Raw genomic sequence first — 27,509 nt, 5'->3', positions numbered from 1 at the left:
CCAGCCAGCAACTGTGACAATGTGTCTTCTTAATCAGTTCCACTGGGAGAGAGTGAAAGTGGTTTCTCATCGCTCCCTTCTAAGAACAAGGGAAAACCTTCCCTAAGACCCCTTAGTAATGCTTCCCTCAAGTCTCATTGGCCAGAATTTGTTCACAGGACCATTCTGGAGGTAATCACTTGACCAGGGTGCAGGATTCCCAAAACTGTCATAAACTATTCTGGACCCATCTTTGAAACCTCTGTTGGGGTCAGCATCTCCTAAGCTACATGAAAGTGTTAGAGAGGGATGGATAAGCGAACAAAGTCAAGATGCTGTTAAGAAAGACAACTAGTGGAATGGATACTGGTCACCAAATAACAATTCATATGTATTTATTCTGTATTTTTGAAGCACCTGACATTGACTTATTTTTTTCACCCAGTGAATATTTCCTGAGCATCTGTTACTGTTCCTGGCTCTCTCCTAAGCCAAGGGAGACAAAGAGATCAGCAGTAGAACAGTTAATGGGTTGAAGCATGTGGCTGAGAACCACCAGATTTGAGAAAGTTGAGAAATTACGAAACTGGAGTATTGAGTAGGATGTCTGTATGGATATTAAAGCACTCAGGTTTAGGGCTAAAAGGTAGGAAAAGAACTCTGTAATTGTGTTAAGAGAAAAAAGGAGACTTTTTGGAAATTCAATAGATTTTAAAAGAAACCCTTTAACAAAACCAAATATGGCTGATATCCCAAGCAAGGTCAGTCAAGAGTGAGTCTCCATTAAATAATTGAGCAAATAGCTTCAAACAATAAGATTTAAAACAAAAACAAAAACAAAAACAAAAAACAGCTTACAAGATAATGTAACTTAATGGCTAAATCAAATCAACACTGATCTCCATGTCTTTTATATAATCCCTTCCTCAAAGCAAACAAACAAAAAAGTGCTAATGTCCATGTCGTTACGTTTTCCCTGTAGTTATGTAAGTCTATATGGTACAAGACAGCCTCCTGTGCTCTGTCACATTTGTGACACCAAAGCATGTAAGTAGACAAATTTAATGCCTGCTTATGAAAACAGTCCTTACTGTTCATAGGCACATACAATTTTTCTGGAAGTAGACACATTTGCCCCCCAAAATTCAATTTTTCTTTGAAATGCTTCCTTGTCCTCTTCTCATAGAACACCTTTTTTAGATACAAAAGTTCATAGTAAGTCCAAACTATTTCTTATCTCATTGTTTCCTCTTCCTGGGCACCCAGAAAGATCACATTTCCCAGATTCCTCTGTAGTTAGATTGAGGAGCATCGAGTATATTTTAGCCTATGGGATGTCGGCAGAAGAGATAGCTACTTCTAGGTCTGGTTCCTAAAAATAACTTGTGCCATTGTCCAATTTTCAAAGAATCTAATGTTTTCCGGATCCAGGCCCAATCTAACTCTACAGCTCCATGACCCATAAAGCTCCATCATTCAGTCCTTCCCCCAGTAATAATGGGGCGCTCCCTATTCTGTGAGCCTCCCCAGACTCTATCATTTCTGCGCTTCTATCCTAGATGTTTCCTTTACTTAGAACACATAAGTTCCCTGGCTCAATCACCTTATGAAAGTCACCGATCCTTTATAGGCTATCTTGAATCTCACCCTCTTTTCTAGCTACCTTTAGAAGCTCGACTTTGATCTCCGTGAATTCACAACTCCAGGCAACTGTGCAATTTGTTACTGTCAAACCACACTTCACAATAATCTGGGCTTTATGTGACTATTGTTGTTATTCCTCCACCAAAAACATACCGAGAGACGTCCATTCCCATTCAACTCCTATTCATCACATTTCATTCAGACAGAGAAAAACAAAAATCACCTTTTCCATATCTGGCCTTCCTTGACCAACTCAGCGCTGAAGAAAATTCTGAATTCTTGTAGCAATTGCCTACACAACTCTGAGTTAGTCATAACTGGTTTTTAGGTACCTTGTGTGTTGTTCCAATCTACTTAACTCTTATTTGTAGTTTACCTGTTTTTCTTCCCTACTACGTGACTGCATGAGATAGTCCAGACTAAAACTAGAAAACATTAGGTGAGATATTTAGCAATGTATTTCCTTGTTCCCTGACCCTTGACCACCTTCAAGTAATCATGTTCTGACCCCCAGGCTCCTACAGACACAGAGAGAGTGAGTATTTCAATAAGCAAAAGACAAAGTCCTGAAGGAAACCAGTTCATGGTTAGGGTGGTAAATACTAGATTGGAAAGAGATCAAGTGAATAGCTGGACAACCTCTGCTAAACAGTAATGTCTGCCCAGTCTGGAGGAGAAAAAGGGTAGACTGGGACAACTCCTGGAGAAGGGTCCTCAAGCCTGGACCCTGGGCTGAGTCTGAGAACAGTGGTGTCAAATAACCAAAACCCAAAAGGTGCAGGGGAAAATCTGAGAGATGAGAGGAAATATTTTTCAAGTGCACAAAATGGAACTGAAGTCACAAAGTATCAGACTTCCCATGAAGAATAACGCTCAGTATGACAGCAGAGAGTAGATTACACAAGTTGTTGCATCTGGTTACGTCTGACTGTTCACTGAAACAAAACTGTGTATAACATGCAGAAGCCAACTGATATTTCTCATAATCTTGGGGAGACTATCTTGTGCCTTGTGGGGCTTTGCTGAGAATGTTAGGGTACTGCCCTGGACAAACTGCCCTCTGAGAACAACCCATATCTTGCTCTGTTTTTTCTAACGAGCTTACTGAACTATTCAATCTACTGTAAATATAATTAAAATAAAGAGAAGATTTTTCGGACTAGCTTTCTTCAGAGAAACCAGCTAAATCTGTAGAGTCAAAAATGTTATTCTCACCCCTTCATTTCAGCTGAATGACCATGTGATGTGTATGAACGTGATATGACTAAAGCATCATGAAAATCTCATGTAAAGGTAGAGCCTGAATCCTGCTTTCCAGTAGTGTCCAGACTTCCAGGAGTCTCCAATTTCCTTGCAGATTCTCACACCACACGATCTGCTAGCAAATTACTCTAACTCTTTGCTGAGGGCACCTGAAATATCTATCCTTCAATGCATCTGCCAATCGCCCATCTCTTGACTGCATTGGTGTGGAAGCTACTATGACTAGTTCAGAAACAAAGCAACAGCTGGCCCCTGCCTCATCCCACTTGTTCCCCTCCGGCGGCTCAGAGAGTAATGCACATCTCCCTGGTAGGTATTTGAAAGATTTTCAATGCCTGGCACAAGGAGATCCTTAAAACGTGATCACTAAAGATAGCCACCAAGTACCAATGCCTTCTTGAACCCTCAGGTTTGGGATTGATTTGTTTCCCTGTGGTCACTGTTGAAGTGTCTTTCCCAAGCTGTGCTATGTGATGACTATTCTTTAAGAGAGAGCTTTTTTCTTTCGCCAGAAAATCTACAATACAGTCAGAAGTTGTCTTCACACCCTTAATGAGGACCCAACTCCTTGACAGCTCAAGTGATATATCCTTTAATGCCCGCCTCGGTGCCACATTTTCTGAAGTAGGACTGCTTTCCTCATCATTCTTCCCTTCTGAATCCAGAAATACCCACCACGGCTTAGAGTCACCTCAGTTCAACATGTTGAAAATGTTTCTTCTTAAATCACACTCAGATGGCGTTTTATCACTCTGGGGTCCTCTCCCTTACCACTTTCAATACTGTCACTTCTCAAAACGAGGGACACAGAGTGAGTGCTGGGACCTTGAAACTTCCCAGCTGGATGTCAGGATGTCAGGATGTCAGGGTTACACACACCCCTCATCATTCCCTTCCACACCAAAGGAAAGGCCTGGGTATCTCTAGGGAATAGAGGATTTTATTCAGGGACTAAAAACGGTATGTGTTTTATTGAGAGACTGGAGAATGTGATATTGCCCTGTTTTTCAAAACATCCTGGCCAGTGGTCTATATCAGAGCGCATTCAGCAAATTCTGCAGTGTCATTTAAACTCTTGATCCCAACAACACGTTATCATTGATAGGGTATCACACTGCTTTCTTGAATTCATTTGATTCCATAACTAGGATGGAGTTAAATCCCATTTTCTATCTCCCCAATATGACCAAATACTCTCTACAGGCGAGGACCTTGTCTTACAGTATTTGTTTGTATGTTTGGTTTTATCACGAAGAAAGCTTGCACACTCGGCATCTAATACATATTTGTTGATTAAGCAATTTTTTATATCCACCCCCTTTATCTTTCCTGAGAAAATGGAACAGTTATTAAGAAAATACTATGTTTCAGATAATGTACTAGGTGCTTTCCATATGTCAACGCATTTAATCTTAAATGCAATTGAGAACAAGGAAACAATAGCGTCCTGCCTTCCCCATCGGAAACACACAGTATTAAGCCTGAAGATCTTTGTGAAAATGCCAAGTCAGCTGATTCGCTCTCTTTTACTTCCTAAATCAAACATTGAACACATGGCCCTGGCTTTGAAATCTGCAGCTTCCACATGTTTCCCCTTATTGCTGTTGCTTCGGTCTCCTCACTGCTCTTCCTCCCTTTCATCTTTAATACAAATGCATCCTTCCTTTTCTTTTTTAAACATTCTACTGGAAGTAAAGAGAACAAGGAAAACAAACAGGCTGGCCAGTTCTAAGAAGCTCCTGTTCTTGCTAGTCCTGGCTGTGTGCAGAACTGCTTCCCAATGAGGAGTCCAGCTTCTGGCTAAAGCCCCGATGTGTGATGTTTGACCACAAGTGACGACAACGCCCTGGAAGCTGCCCTCTCCCAGCACCCCCCACCAGACTGGGTGCACATCCAATGCATGCAGTCTCTGAAGGAAGTTGCAGTCAAGGCCTCACCCCCACCCCGCTGGCAGTGGCACTGTTCTAGGCATGTCTGCTGTTCTAGCCATGTTTGCAATCTGAGCCCAGGCTCCTTCATTCAGAGGCTTTTTATTTTTTTTTTTCTGGAGCATTCAAGCAGAGGTAGTTTCCTTAGGCACCTCTGCCCAGACCTCATCCTGGGGAAAGGAGGGGAAACCAAGGAGACACTGCTCTCCACTCAGCCTCAGTACTCAGGACCTTCCCACCCCTAGCCTTCTCATCCCATGACCCCCGGCCCCGTGTCCACGAAACTGCGGGAACCTTCTGCCCAGGGCGCCCTGGGCAGTGAGACAAGCTCAGGGCCTGTGCTGACCAGGGGCTGCTCCCGGGGGGAAATGGAACAGGGGAGAGTCAGTGCTTTCTCTGGTTTGTCTCGTGCTTGTATCACTGCAGCTAAGGGAGCAAAGGCCTGGCTGTGGCTTTCATTTGTCCTCCTTCCTGGCTGGCTTCTGTGACACCCAGCAGCTCAGTTCTTCTCAGTTCAACCAAGCTCTTGACGCCCACACATTTAAGGTGCCAGGCGACATTTTCGAGAGCCAGCTTTAGACACTACCACACCTCACCCTCTCCTCGCCCTGGATCACCCTAACTTGTTATACTGAAGTGCCTCCACTTCACAGCCCCTGGCCCAAATAACGTGTGGGAACTAAGGTCTGTTTAGAAGCTCAGAGATGCCTGCTTCCAAGAAGGTAAGGAACAGTCCCAAGACCTTCCCGACTCCTCCACACTTTTCAGTGGTTCTTCTGCATTCAGAGCCACAGGCTAATGCCCTAAAGACATTTCTTCTCTGTGTTTAAACAACATGTACACAATAGAATAAGACTCTATAAAAGTGAACACAGCTGTCATTAATACAGGTATCTTAAAAGCAAGCTCCTAAAAAAATGACTGCAACAAACCTGTTTTCGGGCATAGGCATAGCCTCAGAAAAAAATGGAAATATTAAAAATAAAAATAACAACCTTTGCTAGGTACTGCGTATTTAGAGCCATTATTTTAATTCTAAGAAGAATCTTATGGGAGTAAGGATCAAGTGTTAGTCTCATTTTACAGAAAGATTGTTAATTAACTACAGAAAGGTCACATAACTGAAAAGAGAGACTTGATATGGGGTCTGTTTGACACAAAAGCCTTTTATGCCTTAAAGATCACTGTCGAACACATTTTCTACAAATACTCCTGCCTGGATACAACTGAACGGCTCTATGTCTGATCCTTTCAGCAGGAGAACCAGGATTGGAAGCTTTTATTTGTCTCCTTTTCATATATGAAGTTGACGACAACCATGGCAATCACAGAGATGCCTGTTGATCACAAAGCAGTTTCAGCAGATTTTTGATACTGCTTAGGGTGGGCTGAGGCCATCCCAGAAATGGGAGAATATTCAGTGTAAGGAAAAATCAAAGGTGGAAGCTTTCTCTGCACTTATTCCTGAGACCTTCTGATTTTTTTAAGTACTAGCATTTGCATTCAACTGTAATTTTATCTGACATCCCTTCTCTTCTTAAAAAAAAAAAATTCTTAGAAAAAAAAACCTAATACACAAGTAATTTAAACTCTGTTATTTATCCTTTCAGAAAACAGTAGAGGCATGACTGTTTCTGGTTACACATCACACACTGGTGAGAAAACAGTGTTGTCTGATTCTAGAACTAAAATTTTGGATGTCTAAATATTTTTACATTTCTTACCATTCTCCTCAAACAAAAGTAAAATTGCAAGTGTAGCCTTTATCGCTCTGTCCTGGTTTTGATTAAAATGCATGTTATGTTACCATTTTGCTTGTGTAGCTCTTTCACATGCTAAGATAAAAGGCATAAATTATCGTATTGTATCAGCGCTTGGGTATCCAAAATAAAAGAATTCTTCTAATAGACCATCTGAAATTCTGTAAATCATATTATCATGTCCAACCCCCCCCTCCCCCTTAAAGTGACACCAGGGAAAATCAGAGGTCTTTCCGCAAAACTCTCTGATTCCTGGGGTGGAATATCAATGTTCAAAACATCTGAATTTCTCTACTTGAAACAGAAAATCTATAAAGTTTTGTTTGACTTTTTCAAGCATTCTTCTTGTTACTCATGCCAAAAACACCAATCAAAGGGCTCAGTGGTGTAAGGGAGCCACCCTGGGCCTTTCTGTAGGTTTATTTCCCCATCACTGCTTGCTCTGCTTGCAAATTCACTCATTTATCAAAACGAAAGTCATCGCTAGTCCTCGGCCTCTTTCGACACGAGCTACCACTAAAGAGCTTACAGCAGAGAACATTAATAACTGGAAACAAGGAAGAAAGCTGCAATGATTCATGGTTATTTGGGGTCTGAAGAACCACAAAATGATGCACCTGGGAGAAATGTTGAAGGATCATTTCATCTTTTCCCTTCTTTGGGGTTTTCTTTCCTCCAGTTTTTGCAATAATAAAATGGAGGACAGTGATGAACTTTGCTGGATTTTTGTGAAAGTTAAATAAGATTAGGCATATCAAATGCACATGGCACATAACAGACTCTGAAGGTCCTTTCAATAACTATTAGCTGTCTTAACTTCTTAGAGTTCACCTTCTGTAAGTAAACAGCCCCCATACTATAGGTCAAGTTCTCCTGCCCTCTTAACATTCCACTATCATAGCATTTTCCAAATTCAGTTTTACATGGTCGGCTGCTTCTCTCGCTCCTCCTCTAGCCTGTGAGGTCCTTAGTTGCAGTGATATATATACCTTCTTATATATCATTTTTAATGTCTACTACTATTATAAGATTCATAGGAACATGGGGGGCCCCTGCAGTGTGTGTGAGCTTGGACAAATCATCAGTATCTCTGACTCTCCATTTCCACATCTTCAATGGAAACAGTCATAGTTCAATTCTGTCTATGTCATAGGGTTTTTGTAAGGATTAAAATGCATAATTATAAGATTATTGTTTCATTGGTTATTAGACTTGTACAGGCATTTACCAAGAGTTATAGGCTGATGTAATACAACCACAGTACATAAAGGTAACATTTAATCTCAACAAGGCACTCATATTGCTGTAATTCTAGGAGCCATGATAAACCTAGATTCACCTTGAACACCTAAAACCCAGCATAATATATCCCCTCATGATAAATTAGATGATCCATTAGAAGAATAGATATTAGACACAATTTCCTTAGAGAAGGTGCATTTCTCTATAACATTAATAAAAGCAGTTGTCTTGAAGAACATCATCAGCAAATACAAAACTCAAAGAATATAAGAAACAATTACTTTTAACCAATGAGACCTACAGAATTTCCCATGTGAAGGTCAAGCACAGTGCTCCATGAGGATCTTTTAGAAAGTAATTGATTTAAAGACTTCAGATGGACAACCTTCTTAGGTCCTCTCAATAAGTAACAGATTAAAAGGTTAAACCCAATTGTGTGCTAAGGTCTTCTTTCTCTGTGGTGGCAAGACAGCGATCACCTTAGTGGTTTATTTAAATTGATATGTGACTAACGTATAATTTTCCAACTATTAATTTTTAATGCTGTCAGATCAGTTTGTCATACATTTTTGGCATAGAAAACACTATTTCTATTTGATGTTTATATTTAATGATGCTTTTGAAAAACAAAGAGAATCAGAATTTGACTTCTCTTAACCAATCATTTTAAAATTTTGCTTTCAGATATAATTTTTATGGAAATCCCACTGAGTTGTTACAGAATTATAAAAATGATTCTCTACATTATATCTGTATTCAGTGGAATGACTGGCTAGGAAGACCTGTCTCTAGCTAAAAATCCAGCTGTCAGTCCCACATGTGGGATCCTTCAGGATGACTGCTGACTGCCTGTGATCATCAAGAATAAATGAAAATCCAGTTGAGCCATGTAAACAGATCACTTCTCTGACCATCACTTTATTCATCTACTGAAGGAGATAATAAAACTACCTCAGAGTTTGTTACGAGAATTAAATTTAAAGATACAAAATCTAGAAAGAAAAGTCATAAAAGGCACCCCAAAACACTAACCCTGGTCTTGCGTTATCTCACTCACCCATGTATACATATATTTGGCAAAAAGTTACCTTATGGTCCTTGTCTTGTTCAATTATGACAAGAGAATCTAATAGAGATTTCCAATAGACTCTACATCATTTCCCTTCCACATTTTCCTTGTGGAGAATAATAGTCTAAAAAGGATTATAAATAACAATGTTCTATGATGAAGAACAACAGTGACACTGGAGGACTTAAACTGTCTGATTTCAAGACTAGCTATAAGGGTACAGTGATTAAGATGGCATGGTATTAGCAAAAGGATAAACAAATAGATCCCATTAATAAAACAGGGTCTAGAAACAGACACAAACATAAATGTCAATTGTTTTTCAACAAAGGCACTAACTAATTCAATGAGAAAAGGGAAGTCTTTTAACAAATAGTGCTAACAAAGCTGGATAATTATATAGAAAAAAAAAGAAAAAAGTTGGCCTCTTCCTCAATCTTATACACAAAAATTAATGCAAGATAGATCACAGTCCCAAGTGTAAAAACTAGTACAACATGAAAGAGTGTCTTCATTTGTTGAGGTAAACAAAGCTTTCTTAAGTCATAAAAGGTATTAATACTAAAAGAAAAATGATGACTTTAATTTTATCAAAATTAAAAACATCTGCTCATCAAAAGAAAACACTAACACATTGAAAAGGAAAGCCTTAGATTTGGATAAATATTCCCCAAACAAAAATCTGACAAGGAGTTGTTCCCAGAATGTTAAAGAATTTCAAAAATCAATCATTTAATAGATTAACAATTCAGCTTAAATAAATGGGAAAGAAATCTTCAAATGGCCAATAAGCACATCAAAAGATGTTCAACATCTTTAGTCATCAGAGGAATACTAATTAAAGCCACAATAAGATATGACTATCTACCCACTACATTTGCTAAAATTAACAGGTCTAACAATACACGTGTTGGGGAGGATTGGATAACTGGAACTTTCATACACTGCTGGTGGGAGTTCCAATTGGCAAACCCCTTTGGAAAACTGTTCCCAATTATGAAAGATACACACCTAAATTCTAAGCCAGTAGTTCTACTTCTAGATACTTCTCCAAGAGATAGTTTCTATCAATGGAATACTTATTTGAGAATGTTGTAGCCGTTTTATTTACCATAGTCCTAACCTGGAAATGATCCAATATCCACCACAGGAGGATGGATAAACATATTTGGCCTATCATATAATGAAATTATATTTAGCAATAAAAAGGAACAAATTACTGTAGCAAACAACAATACGGATGAATCTCGAAAACATGCCAAGTGAGATAAGCCAGATACAAAAGGACCAATATTGTATGACCGCACTTATATGACGCACCGGGAACAGGCACATTCAGAGGCCGGAAGTAGAACACCATGAGCGAAAAGGGAAAGGGGAGCTGTTGTTTAATGGGTATAGAGTTTTATTTGGGATAATGAAAAAGTTCTGAAGACAGTGGCAACGGCTGTACAATAATATGAATGTACTTAATCCAAATGAAATGTACACTTACAAGAGTTAAATTGGTCCGTTTTATGTTATGTATATTCTACCACAATTTGCAAAAGCCAAACCGTCTGGGAGGAGCCTGGTTGTTCTGCTTCTGCTTCACTAACCTATGGTCTTATGGTATGCGTCATATTTTCACATGTTCTCATCAATCCTCTCAAAAAGAGAAAACGGATACCTGGAAGACAAGAATTTATGGGGAAAAAAACAGGGACTCGCTTTTCTAAGAGTTCTTTCCCTTGTAACTCTGTTCAGACAAAAGAAAAATAATTCTACATGCCACGTGCCATTCTCAGAGGTTTGAATTTTCATTAAAGTGAGAAAACAGACAGGCTTTCACAGAAATAATGTGAGTCTGTGGCCATATCCAGCAGGGATAATGATTCTTTTAATTACAAGTTACTGGGCCAAATTCAGAAAGACAGGATGGGCAGGCATTAGGTAACTAAATAATAAATAGTAATTACATTTCTCCTTTTGCATTTTAAATGGAAAAATACCTGGGAACCTCTACTTAATATTCCTTACACAGCGTACCCTCCTTGTCATGAAGTCACTTGAAATAATGTCATTTGATGCTGTGCATCCAATAACTTCAAATAACATCATTAACATTAGAATGAAAAGAATGGAAATTGGCTATCTAGAGGGCATCCTTCCACACACTTATGAGGTTTGTCGAACCAAAATTATGTGACTCTCCCTTTGTTACACATATTTGTCATGTCTAAGTAATAAGATGAATATATTTATAAGGAAGAAGAAAGGAAGGGAGGAACAAACCATATGATTATCAAAAGCTTCAGCTTTAAACAAATCATTATGAAACAAATTACTTTTTTTCCCCTAGAGATTTAGGTATTAAAAGGCTCTATCAGTTATTGAGAATGTCTTTCTGTACAGAACACAGTAAGTACTAGTTTAGGGAGACACTGACAACTGAGATCTGAGTTCCAGGTCTATAACTAAGTTGCTGAGGGATTTAGACATGTCTATACAGTTCTTCTTAAATGGGTGCGGGCTTGTATTACTTTACTTCTAAAGTGCATCCAAATACATCATTATGTCACTGTCTAAAAGACTGATGGTTTCCTGTAGGGCATACCTATGATCTTTGTGGTATATTTGGCCAGGCTTTGTGTCATTTGGGGGTCATGAAGCAAAAAAAACAAAAACAAAAACAAAAAACCCATCTCTGGCCAATATATTTTGAGACTAGAAACAATAGAAAAAATACCTACTTCATTTTTGTATCTTGCTTCTGTATTGACCCTTGAACTATTCCCAGAAAAGAGAATTATACCAATCATGAGCAATGGTGCACGTTTGGTGCCAAAAATTATTCAGAAGAGTTTTAAGAAAAATCAGATGTAGTTCAGTAGGAAAACCAGGAAGTCAAACAGGAGAACAATTTTCCTTTTACCAACTCCTTTTGTGTGGATTTGAATGAGAATATGACAAATGTATTGACCCTGAAACTATAGGAAATGAGATGAAATGGGACTAGAATAATTACCTACATGAATCAGTTTTAATTACTTTTGAAAAAATATATAGAAAAACTGTTTATTGATATAACTTAGTTTTGATGAAACAGGGTTAGGGCAATGTACCCCTACATACTAACTGACGTTTTGAATATGGGCAAAAATGTGGATTTTGGTGTAGGGTGGAATAAATCTCTGAATTATTTTTGTGCATGACCTAGAGAGATATAGGGAAGACTAAAGGAGTACTGGATTAATACTAATATGATGACTGTATGGAAGAACTGGAAAATGTCAACGCGAGTAAAGGATTAGTGGCTTGTTTAGGGTCCTTCCGCTCTAGGTATTTCAGTCATTGTAGAGTTTTCTCCCATAATGCTCATTAGCTTTAGGACTTCAGGAACAGGCAAGGGAGTTCACAGGATTAGAGATAAATGGCAGTGGTATTACAGCAAAACAAAAGCAAAATAAATATCATCTCGAGAGTGGTGAACATGATTAGTCACACAATTAACCACAAGGTCCAATTTCAAAGTAAAGAGTGAGACAAAGGGGGAAAGGATAAATGGAACAAAAAAAATGAAAGGAAAGTATTTATGAAGCTAATCAGTTTATTGAGACTTGAACACAGTACAGGTCTGAAAGGAAAGAGGAGTCATTGCTTAGGATGGTTTTAGAATTTAAGGTTTTTAATGAAAGTTTCTTCAAGGGAAAGAAACAAAGTATGGTCTGGGGGTCGTGGACAAAGTAAAGCAGGAGAGAGAATTGCTGGGAACAAGGAAGTCAATGGAAGCTGGGTGATGTATCAAATAACTGGACCAGAGAATTAGCATGTTATGCATTGCCTGCCACATACCAAGTAGCCGACCAATCTTTGTTTATTGACGTTGAATAAGTGCATAAAGATTCCAGGGGACCTTGAAAAGTTGCTGTAATGGATTTCATCCGAGACAAAGTGTAATAAAAGATAAATAAAGAAGCCTTGCATGTAAAGCAGACAAAGGCTGGTGTGAAGAGAGTTAAGGAGATGTAGTTTGTAAGCATTATTCATGAAATACTTAAAAGGATTTTTAGTAGAGAATCACCTCTAGAATGCGTCCACAAGATGTGACCACTCACAACATCGATGTGAGTGTACATTATACAAACAATGTAATATTTAAGATGAGGAAGGTGCCCTAAAGGGATGTTTAATAATCAAATGACATATATAAACTATGCAGAGGAGGATGACATATCAAGTCAGGAGCTGACAAGCAAATGAGAAATATTTGTAGAAACTAAGGACATTTAATGTGGAGAAAAATCTGTGGAGGAAACGGGGGCTTGATAGACATCTTCAAATATTCATAGTGCCAAAAGAGAAAGCCACTAGACTGACTAGAGTTGTTCCCTACAGTCCCAAGGGGAATAACTGTGACAAATGAATGAATGTTACAGGGAGACAGAGCAATTCATTTTGAATATAAATTTCTGGAAGACAACTACATATAACAAAAATGGCTGCTTAGAGAGGAAAAAAAAAAAAAAAGTTCACTGTCCCCAGGACAGTTCAGGCTAGAAGAAGGTTTTATAAAGGGGACTCAAATATCAGATGGATGATTGGAGAATCAGACCCTTAAGAGTCTTTTAGCATCTATTTTATGAATCAACAAAATTAAAATTACAGGTTTATGATATATTCTTGGTGATTCTGTTTCTGTTATTGTAGATATTGTTGTATATGTGATAGAGGAGATTATAAATTAGTGAAAGAGGAATGAATGAATTTTTTAATACTAAAAGATCCATCTACCCATCATTGAATAGAATTTATGCAAGACTCATAGATTTAAAAGTTTGAATCTAATTAACATGTACTTACACATGATTTTCTGGGCTCGGAAAATCAGTCCCTCCAAAAGAAAATTCAGAACTGAAATAAATCTCAAGTTCATTTAAGAAAAGAGCCTCTCTAAAGCGGTTACAACATTAGTCATAATTCTCTGCAAAGTCAGGCAAAGGATTGCTGATTGCTGGCATTAGGTAAACATAGGATGTGTTGCGTTGTTGAAACACTAGCTTTATAGTCCATTTCACAGGCACAGATACTGATAGTTACAATAAGCATGAATTTCTTTTATCATGTGCTTATTATGACAGGTACTATTTCATACACTTTATAGTCATTTATAACTTCTCATCCGAAGATCCCAGGACATATTCAGAAGTCTGTTTCCCAAGAATAGTATCATAACAAAAATGTTTCCTTAGTTTGAACGAAATCTGATGCGACAAGATGATAGATCCTCCTCCTTTTGGCCCAAGAGCATCACATCCCATCAATGTCAGTTTCTCACAAGACCCACATATCAGAGAATAAGTACGTTTTCTTATTGACAACATCTGACTCCTGTGTGTGTGTCACTCTGTCAAACTGTAGCCCACAGTAAAGTTCTGGACATTCATGTTTTCCTTGGCATGGAGGGAAAAATCAATTCCAAATCAAAATGAGGTATCTAGAAAATACTCTCAGAAAAAGGCATGCTCATTTTACCTATGAATTGAATAGAAAGTTGACATATCTACATATACCTCAAGGAAAAGCAGACCTGAAGCTTTATTATTTCACCTGTGCAGACATTTCTAAAAGTCAAGGTATTCACTAGCAATTATAGAGAGAACTCATACAATGTTGGGTTGAAGTCATCTTTCATCTGGTGTTCTCAACTAAATTTCTATATATAGAATTTTAAAATATTTTGTAATTTTAAGTGAAGTTAATTTTAAGGCAAGCATTTGCTCCCTTTATGTATCATTCAAAATAAGAAAAAAAATTCGCACTGGTCTATTTAGCTTAACATACTGCAAATCAGATGGTTTATGTCAATGACCTAAATTTCAGGTTATTTCAGGGTAAGGCCTCTTAAGAGACGCCAGTATCTAATTGTTAAATAAATAAATAGGTTCATAATAACTCTTTGTTGAATAAATGAATCAATAAAAGTGAATGAATGAGGAAATGGCCAAGTGACAGACATAAGACTATACATTATTATGTAAAATTAGATACTAAAACCCCTTAAGAAAAAACTGTTTTCTAAATGACATAATTCTCATCATTCTATTTCTAAAGGGCTAGAATAATTCATTACTACTGAAATGATTTATATTCATCATGAAGATATTATTAAAGGCACTGTGTAATTCTTCTACACTGGGAGCATACTGAATTTTATGGGAAAGACGAAAGTGCAGGTTATAGGAAATAAGTAGGAGAAAGCTTGTCACTTACGGAAGTAAAAGCTGAGTGTGGCTTTATTATGCAAGATGGTCACTTGCATTTCAAAGAAGGCACAGAGGTGTTTATCATTCATCATAATCACTGAAGATGGATGGACTACTTTCTGGATTAAACGATGATGGTGTAATTTGTGAAAACACATATATAGAGAGATACAGATATACATACAAACATATATACATACATATATGTACGTATATCCCCTCTCTCCACCTAATCGTTATTGTTAAAAAAGACTGAGAAAAAAAGACAGCCAGCAGCAGATGGCTATTTGGATCTACCTTAATGGTGTTTTCCCTAGTATTATGAACAGAGTGTCAAGGTTCCTAATCTCACCATCAGATTTTTTAAATGCATGTGTTTGTGGTAAAGGACTTGATTTTCCTTTTCCTTCCTTCTTGATTTTTTCACCTTTTCATGTTCATAGCTACCATATAATTAGGTCACCATTTTTTCTTTAACTATATTTTGTTTTTCTGAGGTGCTTTAGAGTCCACTGAGGGAAGTGAGGATGAGCTAAGAAACTGCCCCCCCCCCCAGCACTCATTCTTGTCCAGTGGAATATGAGCAAGTGTTTAAAAACTAGCTCTCTGGGAGAAAAAAGCCTTCATTTTTAGTATTGGCTGAATTCTATGATATAAATACATCCGACAAGGGCAATTTCAAGCCACCAGTATGATGTCACTGGAAGCAGAGTTTAGAAGAGGTGCGCAAAGCACCATCATTGTACATTATTCTCTCCACGCAAACTGGATGTAAATGACCACCAGGCATAGACAGTAGTGAAATGTAGCAAAGTTGTGAGGGGGGGATAGGTTTTAAATTTTACCTTCTTAAAATAGAAATTATTTAATTGGAAGTTTATATAATCTAATTTTAATAATGGTCATGTTTAACAATGGGCTCACAAAATTCCTTAAAATTTTGACAACCGATCTTGGGAGTCACTATAAGCTGGCTGCAGCACCCCACTGCCCTCATCCCTGAAAGACCAATGACAGCATCTTCTCTTTTGCATATCTCTGCCTTTCCATATTAGACCAAGATGCCATGCAAAATTTTGTTTTTAAAAATGATTGTGTTGTATTAAAAAAGTTTGAAACCACTGATCTAATTAGACATTATTATAGTGGCATTTGTAGACCATCCTCATCTATATAATTTGGGCTGCTATCGGAAAACAGAAGTTTTCTGGACAGGAGGTCTACTGAGCCAGAAGTGTGTGTGTTCAGAGGGAGGGCAAGGGTTTCTGCATTTCAAACAAGCACCTGCCTTGTGGGATTTTTTATACTCATTAAAGTCGGAGAATTTCGGCTCTGGGCTTTCAACTTCCCCTTCTCCAGGCAGGAGCTGAGAGACTGCACCTGCCGGCTCAGCCACGCTCAGGTTCACTTCCAGGACAGCGGGACCATGAGCAGACGCAGTCCCACCTGGGGCTGAGGTCCAGCGTTCTCGACCTCGTCTCTCATACGCCCAGAACATCTCTGAATGTATCTATGCTAAGTACAATCAGAAGTGCCCCAGCTACCTCTAACCCAATATGCAAGGGGCAAGCATCTGCTCCCTGTATGACAGGTAGAAAAGTTAATTTGTTCGATAAGATTGGAAAATCTATTCGATCACAGGTGTTTGTCATTTGTCGGCTTCTCATTCGCTGCTGCTCATCATCGAGTTGTCGAGATTTCCTACCTGACAAGCAGAGAGACCTCTTATTAAACCAGTGGAGCTGAAGCGTTTAGCTAGTACCTGCCACGTGGTATACACTCAATGAATGTTTATCATGAAACACACAAATGAATAAATGAAGATACCAATGAATAAGCACAAGGAAGGATTAACCCAAGATTTTAACAGGAATAATCTTTAAATTCTTTGTTGCCTTTTCTCTAATAAAGCTTCCAAATTAAGAGACCACTTGGATATTTTTTAAACTGACAATATTTCCTTTAAGTATCCTTATATTTGATTTTAATTTGATTAGCATTTAAATGAAACACAATTGTTTTTCTTTCTTTGAAGTACAAAGAAGAAAACTCAACTTGGAAATACTGAAATACAGACATCTCTCATGGACCTATCTGTATGTGTTGTGTATACATATATATATGTAAGTACATATATATATATAATATATATATATATTATATATATACACACACACACATACACTTTGCAGCATTCAGATTCATCTATGCATAAAGATAAAAATCTATGGTCAGCTTCATTTTTTTTTGAAAGGTGCATTTTAAAGTCAGTATGAGACATTTCTTCACATATAAGTCCCTTCTATGTATGTCTCTTCAACTTTATCTGTGTAAAAATAAAATAGACAACTATCTCGTTAATAGCTACTGCCCCTCCACTAAAACACAAAATGTCCTGTCAAACAGATTTCTCTGAAAGATGAGAAACATTTAGGTAGGAGGAACTGAGTTACTATGCACACACACACACACACACAAACCCCACAAAATTTCTCATCGTTTACCTTGGAACAAAGTTGTTTGTAGAAGACACAAGCAATTTCTTCCAGTTCCATTAAGATCAGATATGTAATATGATCTCAAGTTAATTTTCTGAAAATACTGAACTGTCCTTCAATACCTTTTAACCTACTGTTGCATACTTTTCGATGTATTTGAAAAATCCATTTGTTTTCAGTATGTAGAGTACTTTCTATAAAGTGCTCAGGAATCATGAAGACGATGCTCTTGGATTATCAATTCCACACAGTTTTCCAGTGGACTGAGTGATGCTTTGGAAAACTAAGGAGGATTCATCATTTTCTATGTGAAAGAACAGCCTAATAAATGAAAAAAGTAGGTTTGAATGTTGAGCATTACTGGGAGTATATATTCCAATAGCATAATGTTAGTGGGCTTTTTAATGAGATGAAACTAAAATGACCTCAGGGGAAAGACATATTAGATTTAATTCGGTTGCTAAAGCAACTATGTCTTAAAATAATACTCTCAGACAGTTGCACTATGCACCTGGCCACATTTGCTCTGTATTTATCTAATTTATGCCGATTTCGTTTACTTTTGTTTATTATTTAAATTAACAACCTTTGCTAATAAAACATATGCCCAGTGTTTGGATCTGCGTTTTCTCTGAATACAACACCCATTTCCTAATGGTTCCAGACCACAGCTGCTAAAACAATCAGAGGCTTTATTTTATGGCTGACAAACCTTGAGGGCTGAGGTAAAGCTCTTCTCTGTGACCTCAATTTTTCCCTTTCAAACTTTCAACAACAAATATATTCTAGAACTTGGAATTGAGGAAAAAAACAGAATTACGTTTGGAAATGCCAGAAGTTTTTAAGATTGCCTAACAGAGTTTGTTGAGGTATCAGCTTTGTTCACTTAAACTGCAGCTCCTCTAAAGTGCTTTTTTTTTTTCCCCCCCCCGGGCTTATCAGAGAGAAAGACATCATGGTGAGAGTCAGAAGCTTAAACACAGAATCACTCCGGAAAGTCAGGGAAAGTGTGTGTGTATTTAAATCCCCTTCTTAGCTCTCCTTTCTCAACATTTACAACCACCTCTTCCTATGCTTTCCAAAGAGTTCCATGTCTACTAATCTTTTAATCCGTTCCCCAGCTGCCAAACTAGACCTTACCTTCTGCTTGGGAACTACTGCCACTGAGAACTTAAACCACATGAAGGCAAAGCTTATTTTGAATCCCGCCTGGTTTCCCTCACCTTGTAAGACCCTGTAGTTAGCAGACAGTGTGGCCAAATGACTAATAATCCAGGCTAGGTTTGAATCCCACTGCTGCTGCTTCCTCCCTGTGTGACACTGGGGCACATTACCGAGTTTCTCCAAGCATGAGTGGTCTCCTTAGTAAAATGAGGACAACTATACAATCCAATACCTTATCACTGCTCATTTACCTCCATGCCTCCACCCAGCCGTGCCCTCCTTTTCTTCATTAGACAGTTTAGATTCCGTGGTCTTCTTTTTAATCACCCCCTTGCAAAACCTGTTAACTCCACCCCTTCTCCTCTGGCAAACTCCGGACAGAATAAAACCCAACCATCTGCCTGCCCTGGCCCAACAACCAAGCAACCAATCGTGGGAAGAAAAACACAACTGTGTCGGCTAATTTCACTTTAAATTCATGACAACAAATCTCAAATGGTCAGTCCATATTACTTACGCATATTATGATCTCCTATCGTCTGAAATACCTATTGTTCATCTTTTCCCTTTCCTCAATACTTCATCCCCTGGGGATGATCTTTTCTTATACATCTCATCTTCCCAGCTCCAAACTGACTGGTACATCCACTGCCTCCACGTCCACTCCTTCCTGGCTCATCGTATAAAGATGGATGTATCTGTTCCCTCCACTTGTCTGCTGGATCCTCTGCCTTCTTGTCTCCTCAGAAGCAAGCACCCTTGCAACTTCCCACGCCATCTTCTGCATCATCAATATTCCCCTCTATGCCACACTGTTTCCAAAGGTTGCAGTATCTCTCGTGTTCAAAACCAAACAACAATAAATAAAACAAATAAGAAATAAAACGTCCCTCAAGCCTATCACCTCCTAAAACCACTGGTTCACTTCTTCGCTCCACTTCAGAGGAAAACTTCTCAAAATCATCATCTATGGTCACTCCACCCAGTCCCTTAACTTCCTCTCCATATTCATTGTCCCTCCCACTGTGGTCACTTTGCTGCTGTAATTTTACTGTATCTGTCATCGGTACCTGACACAGTTAGCAGCACCTGCCTTCTGGAAACACTCACTCTTTGTCCTTGACTGGTGATACTAACCCTCCCTGTTTTCTCCTCCCACTCTTATTCCTTCTCAGCTATCCAACCTGTAAATGTGTCGTGTCCCAAGATCTAGCCTTTTATTCCTAACCATAATGTCTCCCTAGGTGTCATCAATATGACAGTGACTCCTCAATTTCTATCTCCTGGACATTCATCAGACTTCTAGTCTCATGTACTAAACGGTCTTCATGATTGACATCCCTAATTGTAGGTCTCGGAGTTATCTCAAATTCAAAATGTCCAAAACCTGATTGTTCCCTTTAAACCAAGTTTTTTCTTCACTCATCCTTATCTCTTTAAACAACTCAACAATTCACTCAAAATCTAGTCTCTGCCCTTAATTCTTCTCTTTTCCTTTTCCATGTGTTTGTGTGTGCATGTATGTGTGTGTTTGGTCCAATTCATAAGCCAATCTTCTTGGTTCTGGATGCAACACATATGATTTTTCCCACTTCCCACTTCTCTTTTCATCTGCTCTAATGACTCCCAGGTTTCAGCTACAATCATCTGACACAGATCACTCAACTGTGTCCTACCTGGTCTCCCTGCTTCCATTCTGCCCTATTCCCCAGTAATTATCCTCACAGCAGCCAATGTGATCCTCCCCTTTGAAAATCCTTTTCATCATCCACAGAACAGAATCCCTTTATTTTTTTTTTAACCATGCCTTGTAAAGCCCTATAAAGTCCTGATCCAGTGACCTAGAATCCATTCATACCACTATTATTTCAAGTTCACAATCACGCACAGACAGCTCCCCTCTCAAGGTTTCTACACCAGCTGTTAGCTTTACTTGGAATGATTCATTCTAAGTGTGACAAAACTGGCCCTTTCTCATATTCTTGTCTTAGTTCAAGCGTCATCTTCTTACAAGTCCCTTCCAAGATAATCTGATTTAAATTACATCCCTCTTTCCTATCACTGTGCTTAACTTAGAAGGACATCTGACGGTCTTCTCTGCAGCTTCTCCAGGAAAAAGCTCAGCTCAGTTAACACTCCAATAACTGGTTTAAAAAATAATACTTACAGGGTTATTATAAGGAGTAAAGAGAGCTAGCACATTGCCAGGCACAAAACACCTGCTGAAAAACTTAGTTATTGCTATTATTACTATTATTATTACTACTACTACTACAATAATTAGTTGCTCCTTAAATATGTGTCAAGAATGTTAATTACAATAATATGCTAATGTCTTAAATCTTTCAGATGAAAGATTTTTTTGAATGGTTGTTTTCTAAGATAAACAAAATTTTAAGCCATACTAGTCAATTAAATGAATGTTTCGACATCTCTAAAATCATATCACACGGTTAGCAACTGCTTTTACCAACTGGTAGGACTGAATCTATTCACGCCCTCTCACTAATCAACCCTTCCAACTATAAGGGCAACTTCCAAGAACTAAATTAAAATCAGAGACCTTATCACTGGACCTAGATTCACTTAATTTAAGCCCACTATTAAACCCACATTTCAAAAATGTATGACTCGAGAGAAATCTCATTAAACTTCATGCGAAGACTGAAGTGAGCTTTGCCTTCAGAGCCAACCAGAACTGGATCCATTAGGAATGTGGGTGATGAAGTACAAATTACAAGGTGGTAATAAAGTGGGACTGGAACTCAAAAGAGAATGGCATTCGATCACACACTTTTGATTCTTTGTCATAATCGTTGGTGCAGGTATACTGAGTGGGAGTGACTAGAAGAAATTTGGAAAGAGCAAAATATAATAACCTTAAAACACACAATAGCAAAAAAAATATGTATTTTTAAGTATTAGAAATAAGAAGATAAGAACATTTTAGAAAATCTTTTTTCTATCCTGTTTACATTATAAAAACTTTATATAGAAATGGAGATTTAATCATGTCTGAATTTATTCAAATCACGTGAGAGGTGTTATAGACACTTCTTAATCTGCTATTCCTTAATGCACATAGGCACTTTATAAAGACTGTTTCTAGATTCACTTTTAGCTTTTTATAAATTTAATTTTCCTTCTTTTTTTCACTTAAAATTTATATTTTTTTCAAATTAATTAGGTGAAAAATTACTTTTGTGGAGATGAGGGTGCCCAATTTATAAAGTACATTGTTCTGGTTTGGAATGTATATCATGACGTTAAGATAAGTGACTGATAAAGTTTTAAAGATAGTATTTAGTATAAAATGCTTTTGTAGAAGGAAATCCTTTGGGCAAAGCAGAATTATATCAAAACTTTTCACAGCCTGTAAGGGACTTGTTTTTCTCACAATTTTTAAAAAACATCATTGCTTTTAAAAGTACCATGAGATAAGTATCCTTTGGGACAGACTTTGAAAAGAACAGCTCTAAGAAAATGAGAGTTAGCATGATAAAAAGATATGCTTAGAATTTCCAGAGTGTTGTCTTATTCAGCGTATTTGCAGAATGCATTTAAAATGACATGATACATTCACATTCTTTTAAATTCATTACCCAATTATTTTTTTTACTATCTTAATATCCTTCCCATTCATAGTTTCTCCTTTCATTGTGTTTTCAATAACAAAAGATGGAAATGGTTGACTTATTGGAACTTCAAAAATAAATCAAAGGATCAAATTAGCCACTGGCTGTTTAGGAGCTCTGGTCTAAATTGTGATGAGATATAAAACTGATGCTGGTGACCAAAATTGTTTCTGGAATCACTTCAGAACAACCTCATGCATATATTTCTGGTTCCTTATTTTTAACTATGACAGTTGGCTTTATCAGTCAATTAAAAAAATAATTCATAAAGGTGGGATCTTGGGACAGAAGTATTCTGAAAGCAGTATCAATGTTGGGAAGAGAAGTGTTTCTTCCCAGCCAATTAAAGTATATGCCTACATTCCTACCCACTATGGTTCGTTAAATCCTTCATTTCCCTGTGAAAGTGAAGACCTAAAGCTTTCAAAGTGTTCCATTTCTCTATTAAGATAAAGTGAAAAGGCAGTAAGGAACTTTTCCGTGAATTGGTTTCCTCACTCTTTTATAAAAATAAATCAGGATACAGAAAGTCGAATGATGGCTGCCAGAACCTGAAAGAAGTGTACAAATGGGGCATTTCTATACAGTGGGTACAGAAGTTTCAGTCGCAAGATGAAAAGAGTTCTGGCAATGCATGGTGGTGATGTTTGTACAATAATGTGAATGTAAGCCACTCAACTGTACACTTAATAATGGTTAAAATGGTAAATTTTATGTTACATATACTTTAACACAATAAAAAAGTATTTTTCAAAAAAAGTAGGAAAGCAGATAGCTGAAAACGGGTTCTATGCAAATAAAAGATAAAACATAGTTTTATTTTTCAGGGAGTCTCATTAAATTATCATGTTATTTGATTTTTAATATAATATAAAATTTTATATCCAGTCTGTTCTACAAATTCTAGACAAAAAAAAAAAAAAAAAAAAACCCAGGAAGAGTCGACTGTAATAACTATCGATATGTTAATCTTCTATTCTCCTACCTTGCTGAATGAGTTCTTTTACCAGCTCTAATAGTTTCTGCGTGGAGCCTTCAGGGTTTTCTACATATAGTATCACGTCATCTGCATATAATGACAATTTTACCTCTTCTCTTACAATTTGGATCCCTTTTATCTCTCTTTCTTGTGTACTTGCTCTGGCTAGGACTTCCAATACCATATTGAACAGAAGTGGTGTGAGTGGGCATCCTTGTCTTGTTGCAGATTTTAGCGGGAAGGCTTTCAACTTTTCACCGCTGAGTATTGTTTGCTGTAGGTTTGTCATAAACAGCTTTTATTACGTTGAGATATGTTCCCTCTATACCCACTTTGGTTAGAATTTTTATTATAAATGGGTGCTAAATTTGATCAAATACTTTTTCTTCATCTATTGAGATGATCATGTGATTTTTGTCCTTTCTCCTGTTGATGTGGTGTATCACATTAATCGATTTGCATATGTTGAACCACCCTTGTGTCCCTGGGATGAACCCAACTTGATCATGGTGCATCTTTTTTATGTGTTGTTGGATTCTGTTTGCTAATATTTTGTTGAGGACTTTTGCATCTATGTTCATCAACAATACTGGCCTCTAGTTTTCTAACTAAGGAAGTGAAAGATTTATACGTGGAAAACTACAAAATGTTGACTAAGAAAATAAAGATGACTTAAAGAAATGGAAAGATATCCCATGTTCTTGGATTGGAAGAATTAATAATTAAAATGACTATACTACCCAAGGCAATCTACAGATTTAATGCAATCCCATCAAATTACGCATGACATTTTTCACAGAATTAGAACAAACAATCCTAAAACTTATATGGAATCAAAAAAGATGCAGAATGAAGAAAAATAATAAAGCTGGAGGAATAGCCCTCCCAGAATTCAGACAATACTACAGAGCTACAGTGATCAAAACAGCGTGGTATTGGTACAAAAACAGACAAAGGGATCCATGGAACAGAACAGAAAGCCCAGAAATAAATCCACAAACTTTTGGTCAATTAATTTTTGACAAAGGAGGCAAGAACATACAATGGAGTAGACAGTCTCTTCTGCAAATGTTGAAGTGTTGGGTAACTGGACAGCTGCATGTAAGTCAATGAAAATAGAACACTCCCTCACACCATACACAAAAATAAACTCAAAATGGCTTAAAGACTTAAATATAAGACAAGACACTATAAAACTCTTAGAAGAAAACATACGCAAAACATTCTGACATAATTCTTAACAATATTCTCCTAAGGCAGTCTACCCAGGCAACAGAAATAAAAGCTAAAATTAACAAATGGGACCTAATTAAACTTATAAGCTTTTACATAGCAAAGGAAACCATAAGTAAAACAAAAATACAACTTACAGAATGTGACAAAATATTTGCAAAAGATGAGACTGACAAGGGCTTACTTTCCAGAATATATAAACAGCTCATACAACTTAATAATAAAAAATAAAAAACCTCAAATCAAAGATGGGCAGAAGACCTAAACAAGCAATTCTCCAAGGAAGACATACAAATGGCCGATAGACACATGAAAAAATGTTCAATATCGCTAATCATCAGAGAAATGCAAATCAAAACTACAATGATATATCACCTCACACCAGTCAGAATGGCCATCATTCAGAAGTCCATGAACGATAAACGCTGGAGAGGGTGTGGATAAAAGGGAACCCTCCTACACTGCTGGTGGGACGGTAGCTTAGTGTAGCCATTATGGAAAACAGTATGGAGAGGCCTCAAAAGACTAAAACTAGACTTACCATATGATCCAGCAATCCCACTCCTGGGCATATATCCAGAAGGAACCTTAGTTCAAAAAGATACATGCACCCCAATGTTCACAGCAGCACTATTTATAATAGCCAACACATGGAAACAACCTAAATGTCCACTGACAGATGACAAGATAAAGAAATTGTGGTATATTTATACAATGGAATACTACTCAGCCATAAAGAGGAACTAATGCCATTTGCAGCAACATGGATGGACCTGGAGATTGTCGTTCTAAGTGAAGCCAGGAAGAGAAAGAAAAGCATCCTATGATACCACTTATATGTGGAATCTAAAAAAAAAAAAAAGACAAACTTATTTACAAAACAGAAATAGACTCACAGACATAGAAAACAAATTTATGGTACCAGGGGGAAATGGGGTGGGAAGGGATAAATTGGGAGTTTGAGATTTGCAGATACTAATACATATAAAATAGATTAACAGCAAGTTCATACTGTACAGCACAGGGAACTATATTCAATATCTTGTAGTAATTTATGGTGAAAAAGAATATGAAAGCAAATATATGTACATTCATGTATGACTGAAGCTGTGCTGTACACCAGAAATTGACACACATTGTAAACTGACTATACTTTAATATACATATATACATACATGTGTGCATGCGTGCGTGCCGCACACACACACACATGCACACACAAACTACTGGGAAACATCCCTGCGTTTTAACGATGCTCCTACCCTCACACCCTTCGCAGTTTCAATCACTGTTCCCTGGGCATTATCTACTTTCAAAGAAGTCATGGAATAGGTCAGTGAAGTCATCAGTTACTGAAATAAATATAGGAGATCTGTATCTACTTGAACTGAATGCAAGATACTATATCCAAGCAGAAATGTTCTGCGCATTATGATTGAGTACAAAAACCAGTGTGAAGTTTGTTATGTGTCAATATGATTGTAAATGCAATTTTCTGACTTATCTGTACATGGAATCAATCATCAAAGTCCTATATCTCCTTCTCCATATTAAATTTATTTCAGAAACCCACTACTACATTAGTGAGGGGAGGTCTCAGAGCTCTGGATCCAAATAATTCAGTGGCTGAAGTGTATCTTTTGCAAGATTTAGAATAATTCAGAGAGAAACAAAAAGAGAAAACAATTTTTTTCCCATGAGCTATCTGAGGCCTTTGTACAACACAGAAGAGGGAGATTGACATTTATAAGAATCATGGTGAAATAGAAGTGGTCCCAGAACACCTGTGAGACCAGTGTGGTTTCAAGGAGCAGCATAAAGTCAAGTGCCCTCTGAACACCCAAGAGAAGACAACCCCAATTTCACAAACAGAAAAAAGGAAGACCTGTAAATTAACATCTTAAGTCACACTGGCTCTTTGTTTTCCATTCCTCCTGTTTCTCCTCCTCTCCTTACTTTCACACTTAGGCTCAAAGTACCCACCAAGGAAATATCCAAGTGGAGAGTCAGATGCAAATGACTCACTTGGCTGTCACTTCTGTTGAAAGGAGGATTATCAACAAGCACAACCACAGAAGACAGAGACTGCAGTCAAAACCCTTCCTGTCACACCACATCTTCAGAAGCATGGCTCTCTGAGGCCATCCAGTGATACAACACTTAAGATTCCCTCTATATTATCAATATATCAGTCAATCAACACATCAACAAATAAATAACAGTAAAACATCTGGGGCCAAAGTGACCAGTTTGTTTTCTCAAATTGGAAGTTGCTATTTTAATTTCCCTCTAGGGTAGTTTCTGGGTGAAGGGAATTGTATGATCTTTAAGCTAATTTTCGAGTTATGTAAGCAAGCCAAATCATGCTGAAACATAGGAGAATGAGATGCTTTAAGATGGAGGAAGACGACTAGTCATATTTTGTACTGTCGCAGTGACGGTACCACACACACTGTTGAAGTGTGAGGGATTAACTGGGTACCCGCTTTCAGGAGTGCAATGTAACGATATCCACGTAGATGAAGGACAAGAATTTCCACAACAGAGAGGTGCGCAGTGATATAAGGAGAGGATCCAACAATCTGAATCTAAAAATATCCAAACCTGCACAGCAATCTCTTCCTGGTGATACACTAGGCTTTGTTTTCCCTTACGCTTTAATATTTCATTCCTTGCAAACCTCCCGATAGTGCTCAGCTGATAAATATCTCAGTTGATGAAGTATAAAGTAAATATCCATTATACTTCAATCAATATGCTTGTGCCATTTTCTCAAATTCTGTAGAGGTAAAACCATTGAGAAAAGGTATAACGAGTGAAAATAAAATCAAAGATGTCTGGAGCCACGAGAGACCTCAGAGATTCTCTCC

The 27,509-nt window shown here is 37.6% G+C and overlaps 1 protein-coding gene and 1 long non-coding RNA gene across 2 annotated transcripts in view; one reads left to right on the top strand and one right to left on the bottom strand.

The window, feature by feature from the left end:
* The window catches only part of DCC (DCC netrin 1 receptor), a 986,493-nt gene that overhangs the window by 230,571 nt on the left and 728,413 nt on the right, over positions 1 to 27,509 (bottom strand). The window lies entirely within an intron of this gene.
* Positions 3,653 to 26,733, top strand: LOC116660624. The gene is made up of 3 exons (XR_004316202.1): positions 3,653 to 3,977; positions 11,321 to 11,326; positions 26,724 to 26,733. It is a non-coding gene; the product is annotated as an uncharacterized LOC116660624 (long non-coding RNA).

This window comes from Camelus ferus, chromosome 30 (assembly GCF_009834535.1).
Source record: "Camelus ferus isolate YT-003-E chromosome 30, BCGSAC_Cfer_1.0, whole genome shotgun sequence".
Lineage (NCBI taxonomy): Eukaryota > Metazoa > Chordata > Mammalia > Artiodactyla > Camelidae > Camelus > Camelus ferus.
The sequence above is the reverse complement of the archived record's forward strand: the minus strand, read 5'-3'. Positions and strand labels throughout refer to the sequence as shown.